Genomic DNA, 8041 nt, shown 5'->3' on the forward strand with positions numbered 1-8041 from the left:
AGACAAAGAATCCAAAGCAGGCTCCAGGCTCTGAGCTGTCAGCACAGAGCCCAATGCGAGTCTCGAACCCACAAACTATGAGATCATGACCTAAGCCGAAGTTGGTCGCTTAGCTGACTGAGCCACCCAGGTGACCCTAATTTTAATGAATTTAAGCTTAATTTTAATACTCAAGTATTGGAAACCTCTTAAGCATGTTTGAAACAACATGGGTATATGAACCTACTTTTCCAACTAGAAATTTTGATACTAAATATAGATCATGTATTTTTTTTTTATAAAATCTTAGTGTCTGAATTGACTCATCTGATTCAGATGTGTAAAGTACTCATCTGATTCAGATGTGTCATGGCAAAAGAATGTAAAATGCCTCAATAATATTTTCATATTAGGTGTATGTCGAACCCATAATATGGATATATTGGCTTAAGTAAAAATGTATTATTAAAATTAACTTCACCTATCTCTCTTCCCTTTTTTGGATGGGGCCACTTAGAAAATACGAAGTCACAATATTTGGTTTGCACTGTATTTCAATCGGAGAGCAGTGATATAGACTATGTTGGAGTGGAATGAATGTCTAGCTGCAAAATTTGAAACGTAAGCAGAATGGGTGGTGGAATAATATAGAACCAGAATTCGGAGCAGACCTCAGGAGTCACTCAGGTTTGGGTGTGTATTCTGGCTCTCGTGCCTTCTAATTGAGCAAGTTACTTGGCCTCTTGAAGCCTGTCTCCTTACCTGTAGATTAGGGATAATGGTAACATCTATTTCATTGAATTTCTTGAGGGCTCAATAAGCTAATGCAAACATAACACATAGGCTAGTATTAGGCAATGTTTAAGTGCTCATTACTTTGTTAGTAATAATACTAATTATAATAATACTCTTGGTACAAAATGCAAATAGAATCCCCAGCCTTAGTAAATGATGGTATTTTTTTTTCTGAACTTCATTTTTTTTTTTTTTTTGAGGTGTCATCCTCTGTTGCAATTCATTGCACTGGACTGCATTAATCATACCCTGTTTTGTTCTTACTGACAGTAATGAATAGTAACTGATACAAACCAGCCTGCTAGGTCACTGATGAGGTGGCTACAAATGCTCTTTTTCCAAGGCAGTTCTTAATTACCTTTTTGTGTGTGAAATACCATATGCTGTAGCTCCTCTAGCTGGAAATCTGCTCTGGGTTACAATGCCATGTTGGTTTTTAAACAATGTCTCTGGTTGCTTTCTCTTCTAAATCTCGGGGAGAAGTTGGATTCAGTTGTTGTTCCTTATGATTTTCTTTTTTTTTTTAATTGGGTGACTTCCTGATTCTCTCTTTTCCATCTCATTTTTCCATTATTACTGAAGCCAATGACTCTAGCTGTGTCTTGAGAGGGGAGACTAGTGGTGTGCTCAGTTCCTTGAAGGAATCGGAACTCTGAATGGCAGTGATGTTTATATACCTGGCTTGAAGGTTACAGATATAGCTCTGTTACATACAAATGCCGTTTTTAGGACATTGTAAAGTACCATCAAACACAATTGAGTTTTATGATTTTTAAAAGTCCGGGAAGTGCTTCTTTATTTGAAGTTCGGGTTTTTAACCTCCTCCACCATCCAGGACACATCTGGAAACATGGTTGTAAGTGAAAATGGTCTTTCCGCTGCTAAGAACACAGTTGTTGGCAAGCACGGCATTTTATCAAGAAGGAGAGGGTGAGATTTTTCCAAAAGACACTGACTTATCCATGAATCTAAAATGGGGGCTGGCAAGCTTTTTTTTTGGTAAGGAGCAGATCATAAATATTTTAGGCTTTGCAGGCTATGTAGTCTCAAATCACAGCTACTCAACTTGGCCTGTTGTGGAGCGAAAGAAGCCATCGACGACATGGAAAGGAGAGAGCATGGGTATCTTCCAGCAAAACTTGATTTACAAAACAAGCAATGTGGATTTGGCCCATGGGCTGTAACTTGCCCTCTCCTGATCTAAAATACAGTGGCAGACGAGAAGTAGCAGGGCAGAAGGAGGGTTGAACAGGAGGAGGGTAAAATGATATCTTCAAGGCACACAGAACCTTATAGAAAGTACGTTCATCCAGGGCCCTTCCACGTAGGGAGAAATGGTTCTTCAGGAATAATAACATGATTGATGATGTGATTTCAGATGTGATAACTGAAATTCACAATGATAACCCCACAACCTCCAGGAACTATTACCCTATATTCTATACAAAGACAGAGAAAATTAGGGAATATGTTTGAGAGAGTTACACCAAATAGATGACAATTAAAAAAAAAAGGAATTTGGTACTTAAGGTGGTAAGCATCAGTTATCTGAAGAACTCTGATAGTATTCTCCATTTTGTGAAATTTGTGGCTCTTGAAGGGCTACTGGTTCTCCCCCCCCCCCCCCAGTTTTATTAAGAAGTAATTGACATACATCACTGGATGGGTTTAAGGGTGATGCAGTGTGATGGCTTGATTTACACACACTGTGGAATGAGGACCACAATAGGCTCAGCTAATGTCCATCTTCTCATATAGATACAATAGAAAGAAAAAAAGAAAATTTTTTCCTTGTGATGAGAACTCCTAGGATCTATTCCCTTAACAAACTTCCTGTGTATCATACAGCAGTGTTAGCTGTGGTCGTCATGCTGTACTCTTAGTACTTCTTTATCATATAATTGGAAATTTGTACTTCTGACCACCTTCCTCCAATTCCCCCTCTCCCCACCCTCTGCCTCTGGTTATGACGAGTCTGATCTCCTTTTCTGAGTTTGTTGTTGTTGTTTTATTTTATTTTATTGTATTTTATTAACAATTTTTTAAAATCTTTATTTTTGAGAGAGAGAAACAGCATGTGAGCAGGGGAGGAGCAGAGAGAGAGGGAGACACAGAATCGGAAGCAGGCTTCCGGCTCTGAGCTGTCAGCAAAGAGCCTGACATGGGGCTTGAATTCACAAACTGTGAGATCATGACCTGAGACAAAGTTGGATGCTCAACCAACTGAGCCACTCAGGCAGCCCTGTTGTTTTATTTTAGATTTCACCTATAAGTGGGATCATAGAGTATTTATCTTTCACTGACTTATTTCATTTAGCATAATGCCTTCAAGTTTCATCCATGTTGTCACAAATGGTAGGATATCCTCATTTTTCATGGCTAAATAATATTCCATCATATATCTATATATCTATATATATCTATATCTATCTATCTATCTATCTCACAACTTCTTTATTTGTTCATCAATCAGTGGACACTTATGTGATTTCCATGTCTTGGCTCTTATAAATAACACTGCTATGAACATGGGGGTGCAGGTATCTTTGTGAGGTTATTGTTTTCATTTTCTTTGGATATAGTTCCAGAAGTAGAATTGCTGGATCATATGCTAATTCTATACCTGATAAGGGGTTAGTATCCAAAATCTACAAATAACTCATACAACTCAAGAGCAGTAAAACAAGTAACCCAATTTAAAAAATGAGCAAGGGAACTGACTAGACATCTTTCCAAAAGAGATGTACCAAAGGCCACCAAGTATAGGAAAAGATGCTCCACATCGCTAGTCATTAGGGAAATGCAAATTAAAACCACAGTGAGATATCACTTCATGCCTGTTAGAATGGCCATCACCAGAAAGACAAGAGCTAACCCATGTGGCAAGGATGTGGAAAAAAGGGAACCCTTCTGCCCAGTTGGGGGATTATAAATTGGTACAGTCATGATGGAAGATTTATGAAGGATCTTCAAAAAATTAAAAATAGTGCCACCAAATTTTTTAATCTTTTGCTCTTTAAACTTGAGACTAGCTAACAAAACCAACTTTCTATGTGGATCTTTGAATAGAGTCTCTGTGGGGCTTATGAGAACATTCACAATCTACATACCCCCCCTTTTCAAAGCAATGTATGCGGAATGATAAAATGTACTTTTTGTACTCACAATTCATGCTGATTGCTGAAAAACAGTGTTCTCCCAGGGAAAAAGAATATCTTGGACCACTCTTGCTAAACTTGGGGGGAAATTGGTTGTTTCTAGCTTGGGACCCTGGGAATATATCACTCTCAGCAGTCAGGCTGCTGCTGAGTTGATGCCTTTGAAGAATTTTTTCCAATACATTCTCCGTAACTTTTTTCAAGGAAGGAAATTCTGTGACTCCCCATTCAATGGATTCTAGCTCTTTCTCCCCTTTGCTCTGAATCATTCTATATTTATCATTATTGATAAGGAACATCAATAATGGCTGGGATTTATTCCATTTTTCTCTCAGATATGTTTTATGTTCATGTCATAAAATATGAATTTGTATAGACGGCTTTGAAATTTTCCCAGGTTATTTATAAAACCTCTCAGGTTTTGACCATTAGGGGTGACCATCAAGGAAAAGTAAGGATAAAAAATTATTTAAAAAGATAACCTGGCTTTACCCTTTGCAAAAGTGTTTCCTTCCTCTCTGTGAGTGCTTTTATTTTTAATTTTTTAAATGTTTGCTTATTTTTGAGGGGGGTAGGGGCAGAGAGAGAAGAAGACACAGAATCTGAAGCAGGCTCCAGGTTCTGAGCTGTCAGTGCAGAGCCTGACATGGGGCTTGAACTCACAAAACGTGAGATCATGACCTGAGCCGAAGTCGGATGCTTAACTGCCTGAGCCACCCAGGCGACCCTGTGAGTGTGAGTGTGAGTGTGTTGAGTGTGTGTGTGTGTGTGTGTGTGTTTAAAAATAACCTTGCAGTAATAGTGCAAAAGCTTGCATAAGGTTAATACTGGGAGCTTCAGAGCCAGACTCTGCAGGTGCAAATCCTGATTTCATACCTCAGGGCTGTGTGATGTTGGGTTAATGACTTAACGTCTCTAGACCTGTTTTTTCATTTGTGATATGGAACCTGTAATTCTGTATTTTTCAGAGTCTTTGGGGGGATTAAATGAGATAATAATACACATGGAGTGCTTAGCACAATGTAGGGCTGCCAAGTATGGCCATGCAGATTGTGAACTGTACAAATCCAGGCAGTGCCAGTCACGTAGACTACAATGCAACACAGCAACTGTGGCACAAAGTCAGTGCTTGGTAGATGAAGCTATTACTATATTATTACTATTATTGATGAGAAACCCAAGGCACACAAATGCTATGAAACCTGTCTGTGATTATATGCTTTCTGTGAAAAACCCGTCATCATGTGGCAGTAACTACTAGGCATCCACTGTTACCAGCAATTCTGATGTACTTATTAGATTTCAATTATTGGAATAAGATAACCAATAATTGCCTAATAAAAGCTTGGAGTAGACTTTTGTTTTTCGGTGGATTTGATTCATCTGTGACCACATTCTAGAGTTTTCTACAAGATGACTCTTTAATCAGTTTATCCTATGCCCAGTGTCGTATTATTCCTAGGAAGATGAAGTTCTTCTCACTCATTCACTCATTCATTGACTCAGAAAATGCCATTAAGTACCAACTTGTGTGTGACACTGTTTCAGGCACAGAGCTTTGAAGATGACTAACCTGGTTTCTCATAGACTCATGGGGGGTGGTGGCTGCCATGTAAACAGTTCATCAGAGCAGGTGAGAATGCCCTGAAAGAGTGAGTCATTAATTCATTGATTCACTGAATGTTCATTAAAGAACAATGCATAGTATTGATTATGAACTAGGTACTGAGGTTGTGGTAGTAACAGGACACTAAGTGTAGTTAAGACTTGGTATCTCCCCCAAAAGAGCTCAGGGCAGACTTTCTGGAGTTGAAGAGGCTGGAACCGACTCTTGCAGGACAAATAGGAAGAGGGTACTAGGCAGACAAAGAAGGCGATGATGTTGTGGTCAGTCTGAGGAAAACCCAAATGCACTGGGTGGAGCTGAGAACTTGGTGTTAGTCCCAGGTTGGTGATGCTGTCCGAACATACCATTTATAACCCCTGTAATCTTGGCCAATCTTCTTTCTACCTCCGCATTTCAACTTCCTCAGATGCCCAAGTGAGAAAAAGAATCTTCTCTCCATTGACAACCCTGAAGGTTTGTGAGAGATCCACATGAGTTGAGTTTGTGATATGTCTTTGGAAATTATAAGGAATCAAGTATTACATAAAATAGAAGAGGTGATCATTTTAAGTTCTGTAGGTAAACCCCAGTGAAGGGTATCTAAATTAGGTTATGTGGGAGACTGAGGTAAAGCTCTGGGGACATGTTCTCCCAGAAAGGTGGGGTAAGGCCACAAGGAAAGAGGCAAAATCAACATATACGTGGGATTGATGTTGCTGTCCGGCCAACAGAGGTTGGCTTCCACCAGGACCTCCCAAAATAGTCTACCCAAAGGATGGGAGGTGAGTGGTATTTGTCCATGGATTCCAATTCTACTGAGGGCTGGATTACAATGGTCAGAAGACACAGTTACCTAGGGAATGTCCACAGTATTCGATATTTGTTTCCATTCCCAGCTTTTAGCTCTGATATGCCTGATAGCTATAGGGACGTAGTCTCCTTTCTCATTTTTTTCTCCTCTAACTCTTATTAATAGAATGCCTGCTGGGTAAGAGCCACACAAATTAGTGCTAGGAATTTGTTAAAAGTGCTATGAATTTGTTAAAAGGCTTTTTCCCCCCTGAGTTTTTATGTTACTTCTTTTGAGATAATCTTTCTCATCCCTGAACATTCCCACAGAGCGTTGGTCTGGCCAAGCAGTACATCCATAATCAAAACTGAATCTTCTGTAACCAAACTATGATTAGATATCCAAACAACTTTTGAGTTCAAGTAATTCCCTTATTAAATAGGAAACAATATGGTGGCTTTCGGTGGACTGTAGCTGGAATTTTAAATTTGATAAGTCCTTTGAGGGTTTGGTAGATGTGCACTTTACCGTAGTAAAACATGCGAAAAGTAATATAGAATTTTATAAATATATATATGCCTCCTACTGGGCCTTGAACATCTAGCATGCCTAACCTATCAAAAGGATGCTAAAAATAGTGTCATGCACAAAGATGTTCTGAAGTGTGACTTCTGACAAAAACAGTCTTAACGCCCTGCTGTACTTTGGTAACTTCCGCATCAATGAAATCTAATTTTTCAAAATCTCTGATTAAGTTTGTCTCTTTAGCATAAGGATAACATGTTTGCATTTTTTAGGACTTATGTGAGAAGTGCTTCCATTCACAATTCTGTGAGAGATGCCTTTTTACCAGCTAGGGTCCTGCTAGCCTCTAGTTTAGCAGCTTTGAAGGTGAATATGGGAAGGTAGGAAATTTAGGCCAAACGTGTGACCTAATTATTTGAGTTTCTGGATGTGGCAGCTGTTCATGACTTTAGCTGTTGCACCCGAAACAATTAGCCACAAGTCCTCGTTCCTTACTCTTCAGCATCCAGAGTAGCTGCTATCCCCACTAATTAGCTGAGTGATCTTCGGGAAGCCGCTTTCGAGATGGAAAATTGAAGGTCAGAGTGGAAAATGTCAAAGGCAAAGCTGTAAAGCACGTAGCACAGTGCTTCGCATGTAGTGTGCACTCATTCAGTGGGTATTTTTCAGCATCTGCTGTGTGCCTGGCACCATTCCAGAGGCTGAGGTTACTGCCGTGCCCAGGGCAGACAAAAGCTTATGTTCTGCTGTAGGAAGACAGACAAAAGCAAGGAAAGAAATCAGGACTGCAGGCAGTGTTATAGAGAGAGACTGGGTATGACTTCTGAGCCTGATAGGCATGCCTCTCTGACAAGGGGACATTTGAGCAGAGGCCTGAATGACAGGTCTGTCCTGGAAATATCAGTGAGGAGAGGAAATACCAACCCAAGATCCTGAGGTAGGCATGAGCTTGGCATCTCTGGAGGTGGGCAGGAGTCCTGGAGCGAACTGAGCAATGGAGTGGTGAGCGGTGAACTGTAGCAGGGCCTAGACTGTGAAGGCTGGGAAAATGGGAAGACCATCTTAATATTTGAACCATTGTAACACGCTAAACGAGGGAGTGACTTGATCCGATCAGAGGTTTCATAAGACCACTCTGGATGCTTTGTGGAGAATAGAAGCCAGAAGGTCAGGTGGAAGGCTGTTACC

Source organism: Puma concolor, chromosome E2, assembly GCF_028749965.1.
Source record: "Puma concolor isolate L17-30 chromosome E2, mPumCon1.1.hap2, whole genome shotgun sequence".
Taxonomy (NCBI): domain Eukaryota; kingdom Metazoa; phylum Chordata; class Mammalia; order Carnivora; family Felidae; genus Puma; species Puma concolor.